This window comes from Bombina bombina, chromosome 9, assembly GCF_027579735.1.
Source record: "Bombina bombina isolate aBomBom1 chromosome 9, aBomBom1.pri, whole genome shotgun sequence".
In the NCBI taxonomy this organism is placed as follows: Eukaryota; Metazoa; Chordata; class Amphibia; order Anura; family Bombinatoridae; genus Bombina; species Bombina bombina.
This window is the reverse complement of record NC_069507.1, coordinates 51,887,753-51,900,794: the sequence shown is the minus strand read 5'-3', so window position 1 is coordinate 51,900,794 and position 13,042 is coordinate 51,887,753. Positions and strand designations below refer to the sequence as shown.

At 41.5% G+C, this 13,042-nt stretch overlaps 1 protein-coding gene across 2 annotated transcripts in view; it reads left to right on the top strand.

The window, feature by feature from the left end:
* Positions 1 to 1,688: 1,688 nt before the first annotated feature.
* CSGALNACT2 (chondroitin sulfate N-acetylgalactosaminyltransferase 2) overlaps positions 1,689 to 13,042 on the top strand; it is a 136,677-nt gene continuing 125,323 nt past the window's right edge. The window contains exons 1-2 of one of the 2 annotated variants that reach the window (XM_053692093.1): positions 1,741 to 1,773; positions 11,818 to 11,943. The gene's annotated coding sequence lies outside the window, so the exon portion shown is untranslated. Of the gene's footprint in view, positions 1,774 to 11,817; positions 11,944 to 13,042 lie in introns of both variants that reach the window. The other variant, XM_053692092.1, reaches the window with a different exon arrangement.

Sequence of the window (13,042 nt, the reverse complement as noted above, 5' to 3'; positions counted from 1 at the left end):
TCTGGCTGACTGTATCCCTGTGTATAGCCCTCTCTGGCTGACTGCGTCCCTGTGTACAGTCCTCTCTGGCTGACTGTGTCCCTGTGTATAGCCATCTCTTGCTAACTGTGTCCCTGTGTATTGCCCTCTTTGGCTGACTGTGTCCCTGCGTATAGCCCTCTCTGGCTGACTGTGTCCCTGCGTATAACCCTTCCTGGCTGACTGTGTCCCTGTGTATAGCCCTCCCTGGCTGACTGTGTCCCTGCGTATAGCCCTCTCTGGCTGACTGTGTCCCTGTGTATAGCCCTCTCTGTCCGACTGTGTCCCTGTGTATAGCCCTCTCTGGCTGACTGTGTCCCTGTGTATAGCCCTCTCTGGCTGACTGTGTCCCTGTGTATAGCCCTCTCTGGCCGACTGTGTCCCTGTGTATAGCCCTCTCTGGCCGACTGTGTCCCTGTGTATAGCCCTCTCTGGCCGACTGTGTCCCTGTGTATAGCCCTCTCTGGCTGACTGTGTCCCTGTGTATAGCCCTCTCTGGCTGACTGTGTCCCTGTGTATAGCCCTCTCTGGCTGACTGTGTCCCTGTGTATAGCCCTCTCTGGCTGACTGTGTCCCTGTGTATAGCCCTCTCTGGCTGACTTTATGCCTGCGTATAGCCCTCTCTGGCTGACTGTGTCCCTGTGTACAGCCCTCTCTGGCTGACACTGTCCCTGTGTACAACCCTCTCTGACTGACTGTGTCCCTGTGTACAGCCCTCTCTGGCTGACTGTGTCCCTGTGTACAGCCCTCTCTGGCTGACTGTGTCCCTGTGTACAGCCCTCTCTGGCTGACTGTGTCCCTGTGTACAACCCTCTCTGGCTGACTGTGTCCCTGTGTACAGCCCTCTCTGGCTGACTGTGTCCCTGTGTACAACCCTCTCTGGCTGACTGTGTCCCTGTGTACAGCCCTCTCTGGCTGACTGTGTCCCTGTGTACAGCCCTCTCTGGCTGACTGTGTATAGCCCTCTCTGGCTGACTGTGTCCCTGTGTATAGCCCTCTCTAGCTGACTGTGTCCCTGTGTATAGCCCTCTCTAGCTGACTGTATCCCTGCGTATAGCCCTCTCTGGCTGACTGTATGCCTGCGTATAGCCCTCTCTGGCTGACTGTATGCCTGCTTATAGCCCTCTCTGGCTGACTGTGTCCCTGTGTATAGCCCTCTCTGGCTGACTGTGTCCCTGCGTATAGCCCTCTCTGGCTGACTGTATGCCTGCGTATAGCCCTCTCTGGCTGACTGTATGCCTGCGTATAGCCCTCTCTGGCTGACTGTGTCCCTGTGTATAGCCCTCTCTGGCTGACTGTATGCCTGCGTATAGCCCTCTCTGGCTGGATTTTGGCTGTTTCCCTGTGTATAATCATCACTTGCTGTGCGTTCTCTCCCTGTGTATAAGACTGACTGAGGGCTGTCTCCCTGTGTATAAGACTGACTGAGGGCTGTCTCCCTGTGTATAAGACTGACTGAGGGCTGTCTCCCTGTGTATAATCATCACTTGCTGTGGGTTGTCTCACTGTATATCCCTCTTTGCCTGGACGTACGTTGTCTCCCTGTGTATAATCCTCACTGACTGAGGGCTGTCTCCCTGTGTATATCCCTTTCTTGCCGGTTGGGGGCTGTCTCCCTGTGTCCCCTCCTCTCTGGTGTCTCATTTCCTCAGTAACAGGAAGTGTACAGTGCGGAGCAGGCTGAGCTCTGTGTCAGTGAATCTGATCTGCGCCGTGTGAGGGAGCTGCTGGGTATTGTCTGCAACGTGAGAGAAGGTGAGTTGTGTGTGCAGGGGGAGACTTCACTCACACACTGTGTGTCTGTGCTGTATGTGCAGGGGGAGACCCCACTCACACACTGTGTGTCTGTGCTGTATGTGCAGGGGGAGACCCCACTCACACACTGTGTGTCTGTGCTGTGTGTGCAGGGGAGACTTCACTCACACACTGTGTGTCTGTGCTGTATGTGCAGGGGGAGACTTCACCACACACTGTGTGTCTGTGCTGTATGTGCAGGGGGAGACTTCACTCACACACTGTGTGTCTGTGCTGTATGTGCAGGGGGAGACCCCACTCACACACTTTGTGTCTGTGCTGTATGTGCAGGGGGTGACCTCACTCACACACTTTGTGTCTGTGCTGTATGTGCAGGGGGTGACCTCACTCACACACTGTGTGTCTGTGCTGTGTGTGCAGGGGAGACTTCACTCACACACTGTGTGTCTGTGCTGTATGTGCAGGGGGAGACTTCACCACACACTGTGTGTCTGTGCTGTATGTGCAGGGGGAGACTTCACTCACACACTGTGTGTCTGTGCTGTATGTGCAGGGGGAGACCCCACTCACACACTTTGTGTCTGTGCTGTATGTGCAGGGGGAGACCCCACTCACACACTTTGTGTCTGTGCTGTATGTGCAGGGGGTGACCTCACTCACACACTGTGTGTCTGTGCTGTGTGTGCAGGGGAGACTTCACTCACACACTGTGTGTCTGTGCTGTATGTGCAGGGGGAGACTTCACCACACACTGTGTGTCTGTGCTGTATGTGCAGGGGGAGACTTCACTCACACACTGTGTGTCTGTGCTGTATGTGCAGGGGGTGACCTCACTCACACACTTTGTGTCTGTGCTGTATGTGCAGGGGGAGACCTCACTCACACACTGTGTGCCTGTGCTGTGTGTGCAGCAGGGAGACCTCACTCACACACTGTGTGCCTGTGCTGTGTGTGCAGGGGAGACTTCACTCACACACTGTGTGTCTGTGCTGTATGTGCAGGGGGAGACTTCACTCACACACTGTGTGTCTGTGCTGTATGTGCAGGGGGAGACCCCACTCACACACTGTGTGTCTGTGCTGTATGTGCAGGGGGAGACCTTACTCACACACTGTGTGTCTGTGCTGTATGTGCAGGGGGTGACCTCACTCACACACTTTGTGTCTGTGCTGTATGTGCAGGGGGAGACCTCACTCACACACTGTGTGCCTGTGCTGTATGTGCAGGGGGAGACCTTACTCACACACTGTGTGTCTGTGCTGTATGTGCAGGGGGAGACCTTACTCACACACTGTGTGTCTGTGCTGTATGTGCAGGGGGTGACCTTACTCACACACTGTGTGTCTGTGCTGTATGTGCAGGGGGAGACCTTACTCACACACTGTGTGTCTGTGCTGTATGTGCAGGGGGAGACCTTACTCACACACTGTGTGTCTGTGCTGTATGTGCAGGGGGTGACCTTACTCACACACTGTGTGTCTGTGCTGTATGTGCAGGGGGAGACCTCACTCACACACTGTGTGTCTGTGCTGTATGTGCAGGGGGAGACCTTACTCACACACTGTGTGTCTGTGCTGTATGTGCAGGGGGTGACCTCACTCACACACTTTGTGTCTGTGCTGTATGTGCAGGGGGAGACCTCACTCACACACTGTGTGCCTGTGCTGTGTGTGCAGGGGGAGACCTCACTCACACACTGTGTGCCTGTGCTGTGTGTGCAGCAGGGAGACCTCACTCACACACTGTGTGCCTGTGCTGTGTGTGCAGCAGGGAGACCTCACTCACACTGTGTGCCTATGCTGTGTGTGCAGGGGGAGACCTCACTATCACACTGTGTGCCATAGTATGCTGTGTGTGCAGAGGGAGATTTCACTCACACACTGTGTTTCTGTGCTGTGTGTGCAGGGGGAGACCTCATTCACATACTGTGTGCCTGTGCTGTGTGTGCAGCAGGGAGACCTCATTCACATACTGTGTGCCTGTACTGTGTGTGCAGCAGGGAGACCTCACTCACATACTGTGTGCCTGTACTGTGTGTGCAGCAGGGAGACCTCACTCACACACTGTGTACCTGTCCTGTGTGTGCAGCAGGGAGACCTCACTCACATACTGTGTACCTGTCCTGTGTGTGCAGCAGGGAGACCTCACTCACATACTGTGTGCCTGTGCTGTGTGTGCAGGGGGAGACCTCACTCACATACTGTGTGCCTCACTCACACACTGTGTCGGTTCTGTGTGTACAGCAGGGAGACCTCACTCACATACTGTGTGCCTGTGCTTAGAGTTGCTATTTTTTTTAAAAAAACATGGTGCCTACTTTACTCATATAAACAACTTCCATATAAGCAACACATATATAATATATGCCAGGTTCTTCTAACTCTAAGGTGCCTTGATGAAATTATGCATGTATTATATAGAACCGGAAACAAAATTGGGTGGGACTTTATTTGTATTCTTATCATCTACAAGTTATCTGCTTAAAGAGGAAGATTTTAGAATCCTATTCTAATGTACTTTGGTTTATCCATTCAGTCTGTAGAAGTAGACAGCCCCATAACATGCATGGGGGGGGGGCTGCATTGTTTCTCAAACTTATTTTAGATTATACATAATGTGCACATGCCCACTGATTTCCAATAACAGATAAATGTAAATGCTGCCAGGTGTTTACTCCCATGGCCAGAGTCGTACACACAAACAGGCAGATAAACTCACTCTCAGGTATGCTATTCTAAGGCATGGTAAAGCTATTATAACTGATGGTAAAGTTTCCAATTCATATAAACCGATACACAATGGGAAACAATATTTTAGCTAGAGTTTAATTCATTCTAATGACGATACGCTATAACTTACTTTTTAATGTAGCAATGAAATTCTAATACCCCACGCTCTGGCCACTAACTACAAAAGTAATAATTTTTTTTTGAGCTGACCCTTTTGACTGCTCTCCAATCAGTGCTCTAGCCATACGGCATTCACACAATCTTTTTTTTTTTTTGTGTGTGTGGCTAGAGTCATCATTAAATATTCATTGTAAAACAACTTTGTAATTATACTTTGTTTATACTGCTTTATTTATTTAGCTCATTTTCCTGTAATTTAAAGTGATATGAAAGTCAAAATTAATTAAACTGTATGGTTCTGACAGAGTATGCCTTTATTTCCCAATCCCCAGTTTTGCATAACCAACACCGTTATATTAATATACGTTTTACCTTTGTGATTACCTTGTATCTAAGTCTCTGCAGACTACCCCGTATCTCAGCGATTTTTACAGCTTGTATTTTAGCTAATTACTGCTGTCTCATGAGTAACTTCACAGGAGTCAGCACAATGTTATCTATATCACTATATATAAAAAGTTAACTTTATTAGAAACAGATTAACACGAATGAAAGTGACGTTTCGGAGTTGCCTCCTTAATTATGATTAAGGAGCCAACTCCGAAACGTCACTTTCATTTGTGTTAATCTGTTTCTAATAAAGTGAACATTTTATATATAGTGCTGTGGACCGACCTTCATATCATTGAATTATTGTTTGGGGGATTTTTGGCATACGACCCCAGGTCTTCACGAGCACACACCCCCAGGTGCTGTACCCATTGATATATATAAATGTTATCTATATGTCAATCATGAGATAGCATTGTCTGTCTGTGAATAGCTAATAAAATGTTCTGGGACTTAGAAACGGGAAGACATTTAGAGTGTTAGAAGTTATAATACAATGTTGCTTGTACAACGCTAGAGAATGGGTAGTAAATGCGTTATCTATCTTTTTCAACAATAACAATTTTCAAGTAAACCGACTCTTATATAGACTTCATTATTTACTTATTTCAAATTGAGTTAATTTCTTGGCATCCTTTGTTGAAAAGCATTCATCTACCTACACAATTTCTTTGATTGTAAAAATGAATTATTGGCTCCTATGTTTAGATTAGATGTGTCAGTCTGTGTTATGACTTCATATGAAAAGCCTTTGGATGGTGGCAACAACTGTCATTAATTGTTTTAATAAATGTGTCCAGTTAGGTTCATTTCGATATTTTGCCAATCGCCACAAAAATACAAAAGTTACACTAAGTTTAAAATAAAACTTTCATGATTCAGATAGAACAGCAATTTTCCGATTTCCTTCCATTAACAAAATGTGCACAGTCTTTTTATATTTACACTTTTTGAGCCACCAGCTGCTACTGAGCATGTGCAAGAATTCACAGAATATATACGTATATGCATTTGTGATTGGCTGATGGCTGTCACATGATACAGAGGTAGTGGAAATAGACATAACTGAAATTTGTCAGAAAAAAATTCTACTACTCATTCAAAATTCAGACTAAGTGCTATTGCATTGTCTTTTTTTTTTTTATCATACATGTGTTAATTATGCAAATCTGTGTTTACTGGCCCTTTAAAAATGTAAATACTACTTGACTACCTGTTCCAATCCTCCACCCTTTGTGGCAGTCTTTGATAGCGCTCACAGGTGGGAACGGTTGTGCCCAAAAGGTAGATAGATTCACAAAACTTGTGTGATATCCCATTTCCACCTCAGCCATATGTGTCTGCTGTTATTAAAAAAATGTGATCAGCACAAGGATATTAGTCTTTGTGTTAAACAAAGATCAATCTAGCGTGCAAGCTCAGATTTTATTATGTTTAGAATTAGCACATGCGCAATTTGATCGCACTGGCAAACTTCACAAAAAAGTGTACAATTTCTCCTAAATGTATGGTCAAAAACTTCTTCTGGGGATGTGTAACATCACTACCTGTCCTGTTTACTAGATGATACCTACCAGCCCACTATGGAAACTGGATCTGCAGCAACCACACACGGGAACTCACCTGTCATTTCTTTATTACATGACATGTGAATATTTGTATTTTTATGGCGGTTATGTTTTATAGTATCTCGGAATATTCTGGATTTATTTTTTTTTATATAAAAGAAGAAAAACATAACACAGCTGTTTCCTGGCAGCCTGAAGTGGACTTTTGAGTTCCCTGGAGCCTTTGGGGGAGATTGTGCAAGAGAATATGTTCAACATTCTTTCAGTTTTCCATGCCATGATTAGTTATCGTGATAAGTAGCTAGCAAATAATATGGCCCATCCATTTGTCTTAACTGGACAGTGTACTCAGGCAAACAGCTGTGACAATGTAATTGCTTTTAAAGCTATATTGGTAACAACCTTTTAATGGGCTTTTTTTTTTTTAACCTTTTTACTGTGAGGTTGATTTCTGATTCTGGCTCCTCCTAGTCACATAACGTTTCTATAGTCAATACTACAGTACTCACATTTTCTAAGGTGCTGGTGTCAGTAGGCCAAATGAGTCTACTCCTGCATTTTTATTGTTTAAAAAGATTGATAATCCCTTTATTACCCATTCCCCAGTTTTGCATAACCAACACGGTTATATTAATACACTTTTTACCTCTGTGATTACCTTGTATTGAAGCATCTGCAGATTGCCCCCTTATTGCAGTTCCTTTGACAGACTTGCATTTTACTCAATCAGTGCTGACTCATAAATAACTCCACTGGAGTGAGCACGTTATCTATATGACACACATGAACTAGGGCTGGTGAGCTGTGAAAAACTCTCAACATGCACTGAGATATGAGGCGGCCTTCAGAGTCTTAGAAATTAGCATATGAGCCTACTTAGATTTAGCTTTAAAAAAATAATACCAAGAGAACAAAGCAAATTTGATGATAAAAATAAATTGGAATAAAATTTATTTAAAACGACATGCCCTATCTGAATCATGAAAGTTTAATTTTGACTAGACTGTCTCTTTAATACACTCCAGCTGGTAAAGCACACCATGTGGAACACCTTAAAGGGGATAAACTTATACAATGCTATGTCCCATTTAAAGTGATTATTTTGAATATAATTTATTTATTGATTTTTTCTTATACAAGTGACCAATGTGCATACAGTAAAAGGTGATGAAATGAATGAGCCAGCAGATTTTTATGTTGGCCCGAGAGTAGGTGCGCTCATAAAGATTGTCACATGCCAAGGATTGCCAGCTACTTTTGAAACTTAGGAAGTAAAAGCTACATTTAAAATATAAATTATTTGCAACAAGAAAAACAACTGCTCTCAACTTTATATTGATATATTTATAGCCAATGAATAGATTGGTAGTGATTCTAACCAATAGTGCACTGCCGGGTTATGGACAGCGTGAAGAGTTCTGGAGTGAAACCTTCCTGTTTTCTGTACAGGAATAATCTATAAACATTCCCAGTAAGTGCCCAGAACTGCAGCCAGGCACAGTTTGTACCATGTCTCTGATTAAACCACCCTAGAGAGACAGAAGTACGACAGGTATTACAAATGTAGTTTCTTTTTGCGGTTTTGATGATTGTGCCTAATGGAAATTGCTTTGTATAAAAATAACCATGCATTTCTCTGCATTGTCACAAACCGGTTACTACAATTATCACAGTATACATTTTTACATTTTGTTTTTTATATGCATGACTCCCGAAATTATCAATTAAAGGGACATACACTTTCAAAAAAGAAAATCCTGTAATGTATTAGAGCATTGTATTATTTATTTATTACTGGGAGCTATCTGAACACATCTTTTGAGCCAATGACAAGAGCTATATATTTGTAACCACCAATCACAAACCAGCTCCAAGTATGAGTATAAGATGCTTTTGAGCAGGGTCAAAACTAGCATTAGGGCTGCAGGTGCAGTAGCGCATGTATTATTACTATTACTTACTACTGAGTTACTTTTTAGGGGGGTCCAAAAAATGTTGCACCAGGGCCCTCTGTTAAGTAGGTCTGCTACTGCTACTCAGTCTACCAAGGTATGCTTTTTAATAAAGGATACCAAGACAACACAGTAAATTTAGTTTTCTCCCCAGGACCTATTTAATGGGCACACTACCTGGCTGGTTTTATTGAACAAGCGGCTAAAATTTAAATCGATATTAAGCTAAAATTAGTTGCGTTTTTTTTTTCTTCCAGTTTGTTGCACAAGTTATCATTTAAATCAATGTATGTTTAATTCATTTGTGCTTTAGCTAACTTAAAGGTACAGCAAAGTCAAAATTACACTTTCATGATTCAGACAGAGCATGCAATTTTAAACAACTTTCCATTTACCTCTGTTATCAAATTTGCTTCATTCTCTTGGTATCTTTTTTTTTTTTTTTTATTGAAGAGTAAAACTAATAAGTTTAATAAGCGCTCAGGAGTGTGCACGTGTCTAGTACTCTATGACAGCAGTGTTTTTCGACATTGTATAACAAAGCTACAAATAATGTTGCAAAACACTGCTGCCATAGAGTACTAAAGACACGTGCACACTCCTGAGCGCTTATTAACATACCTAGTTTTGTCCTTCAATAAAAGATAAGAGAACAAAGCACATTTGATAACAGAAGTAAATCGGAAGGTTGTTTAAAATTGCATAATCTATCTAATCATGAACGTTTAATTCTGACTTTACTGTCCCTTTTAAGTAACACTTATAAATATCAGAAATTTTTTTATTGTTACAAAATATTAAACTACCCCCACCCGGCTTCTTCATAATGCCAACCGGGTGGCAACATTTTCTGTGCAGGACACTGAAATTGGATTACAGAAAAGTCTCTTAAAATTGCATTCTCTTTTTAACCCATTAAAGTGTAATATTGATTCATGTCTCTGTAACCGCTACAAGTGATGGCTTATTAAACAAAAATTCTTGCAGAAAATATAAGATTACTATTAATTGATGTATGGAAATAATTTAGTTTATCAAACACAACATGGCTGTTTTGTGTATTTGCTCTTTCACCCTGAACTGAGCAGCGCACTTTCAAGAAACATTTGCTTAGGCAGAACAAATATATCTGCACTGAATGTTGAAGGGCCATGAAACCCTTTTTTTCTTTCTTTCAGGATTTAGATAGAGAAGAACATTTTCAAAAACAACTTCCCAATTTACTTCTTTTATCAAATGTGCTTAATTCTCTTGATATCCTTTGTTCAAGGAGCACAAATGCACAACTGGGAGCTAGCTGATCACATCTAGTCAGCGAATCACAAGAGACAAATGTGTGCAGGCACCAATCATCAACTAGCTCCCACTGGTATAGGATTTGTACATTTTCTTTTTCAACAACGGATACAAAGAGAACAAAGCACAGTTTAAAATAGAAGTGAATTTAAAAGTGTCTTAAAATGACCAGCTCTATCTGAATCCTGCAAGTTTATTTTGACTTTCATATCCCTTTAATAGTCTACCTTTTCCTGTATTATGAGAGATTTGTAGGAAGTTGGAAGTTTCAGATTTCTGACCAAATAGAAATTTCCAATTGAAAGAAGTAGCCAAAAAAAGGAAGAAATTGAAAGTAAAAAATAAAATGTATACTTTGAATTTTTAGATCATTTTGTAATTACGAAAATGCACAATAATAACTGTGTGTAACACGTGCAGTCTCGCAGCCCATACACATGAGCATTGCTAGAGAATATGCCGTGGTTAGGAGCTGCAATGTGTTGCGGTTTATGAGTGCAAGTATAACTGTATTTTAACCCCATTGGTTGGGTTCTAATGTAGTTACTAATAACCATTCATGAAATAGTAATATGTCTAACAAATTGGAGCATTTGAACACTGCATTCCCTTTAAAGGGACATAGAACAGCTTGTAATTGCTTTTCCATAGTATGGAAATAAATCAACATATTATCCTAGGGGCCAGTTACAATCCTTTAGAAAAATGTATCAAGTGACCCTACAAAAATCCCCACGGACTGTAATGGTGAATTTAGTAGAACAATCAGTACCCTTTGGGGGCGGGGCTTTATTCTGTGGGATCTAGAACCTTGACCCTACAACACTGTGCACAATAATTCCTTGATCGGTGTAGGAGCTAATTTGTGCCTGTCTCTAAATGGCTACAGCAAAGAAGATATTGAAGACATTTACAAGTTTAGACATTTCTGTCATATTGCTGTTGAATAACATCAGCCAAGTCTCTAGAAGTTTTTAAAATTAATTAATAACCTTTTGACTGCAGTTGGTTTTGAATTGACAAACACCACTCACTATTTGCAGACAACAAGGCTAACCACAGTCATAATGTTAGTACAAAATGCATTGTTTTTCAGTTATTATCAGTTTAAGCCAGTTAGGGAAATACATGTAGCAGTGTTAGCCTTGAGATGCCAGCAGGGTGCATTTCAAGTTCTGAGAATTAGAAGAACTTCGATTTTCAGAGTTCAGTTACATAAAAAGGGGGCAAAATAAATAATGAAAGTAGATTCTAAAGCTGTTTCACTGATAAATTAATTTAAGTAGTAGACTGAAAAACAATGCAAGTTGGTCCAACAAAATCTGAATTTAAATGTTTAATAAAATAAAATAATTAAACACACATACATACTTTACTATATCTTTTAAAGCCATATTAGTAATATTTCTAGCTGGGAGCAATAAAAAAATTCCAAAGAAATTAGATATATTTAAATCTAAATTACATCTTTTCATTACAAAAAATGACACCACATTACCGGTATGTCTTGTTATGGTAGTCGTATCTCTGCAGAAGAGTGAGGAATCATTGTTTCAGATCAGTAATAAATCACAGAACTGGCTGACAATTGCATGGGGGGGGGTAATCAGTCACTTGGCAGTGAACTTTATAGCTTTGTACTGTCTACATTATAAACTGTTTAATCAAGACGTGAATGTAACCAGTATCATTTATATTCCTAATAAGTAGCGTGAGTTGGGTAACTTTTTAAAGGAACAGATCATTTTCAGCACAAGGTTATTTGAAAGACTGTTGTGTGTATGTTAGTGTAATTATAACTAGGAACTGCTTATAATCTGTGTGTATAAAACAGTTACAATTATGAAAACTCACTGTCATGGAGAGATTCCTCTCAATATCTCTGTGGGTTTTTTTTAAGCATTATTTTACAGTGCAACTGTCTATCCTTCACATTCAGCAAGAGGAACAGCTCTCAAGTTAACATTTACCTTTCTAAAATTCTTTGAGGTACCTCGAAGTCAGGGGCGAAACTACAGGAGGTGCAGAGGTCGCAATAAAAAACGACCTGCCACTGCCTGCATTGATATCATGTGAGTGTGACGTGATGCTTCACTAGTGTCTCTGACTACAAGGGTTAGTGTTTCTGTTTTACCCATTGGTGTTTATGTGTGTGTTTGTATTTATGCGTATGTGTGTGTTTGTGGAACCTACAGCATGGGGGGAGGGGGTAAAAAGTGTCACTATACAGTATGGGGGGGCTGGACTATGTCACAGACTACTGTTTTCACTTTATAAAGTACTGCGGCAGGTAGGGTCAGGCCAGCCATCTCACCGGCAGATTACAGACTGTGTCACTGACTCACTATATACAGTACTGGTGGGTTAAACAGTGTCACTATATACAGTAATAGGGGGTCAGACCATCTCACAGACTGTGGGCACAGGGTACCTCCTTTTGCAGACATGTAATCTGATTCACATTTTTTTTTCTGTGTTAAATGTAAAAAAAATAATAATAAAAAAAATATGTATTTGTTTCATTCTCTTGTTATCATTTCCTGAAGGAACAGCATTGCACTACTGGCAGCTAGCTGAACACATGTAGTTAACTAATCACAAGAGCTAAATGTGTGCAGGCACCAATCAGCAGCCCCAGTGGCAGAATTCGTTTTTTCACTTTCTGCGATGAGATTTTTTTAGTGAACATTTTTCTGCAGACCGTTTTTAAATAAAATTCAATTTTAAATTAGGCAGTTACACTAAAGCACCAGTTCAATTGCAATGTGTTGGTTGACTAAGGAATGAAACCATTTTTAACGTTTTATACTATAGTGCAGTAGTTGTAAATTGCATTGCAAATTAGCTGCAGATAAACTAAATTATAAAATGTCTCTTAACCCCTTAATGACCACAATGTACCCTTTATGTCACTGGTTGTTAAGGGTTTTTTCAGGACATAATAGCACAAGTCTAGCAAGAACACGCTATTAATACTCTCCCTCCAGCAGGCTTTGTGGAATAGAGCAGTCTCAACGCTGGTGGCAAGACCGCACTATAAAACAATCAAGTCCCAAAAAAAGGCCAGCGACATACAGGGTACGTCGCTGGTCCTTAAGGGGTTAAATAAATTTGTTTCCTTTTCTCTTGGTCTAACATACAAAATGTAGTAATAAAAAGGTGCAATGCTCATCAGAATGTCTTGCATTCAGAACAAACAGCTTTGCAGACTGGG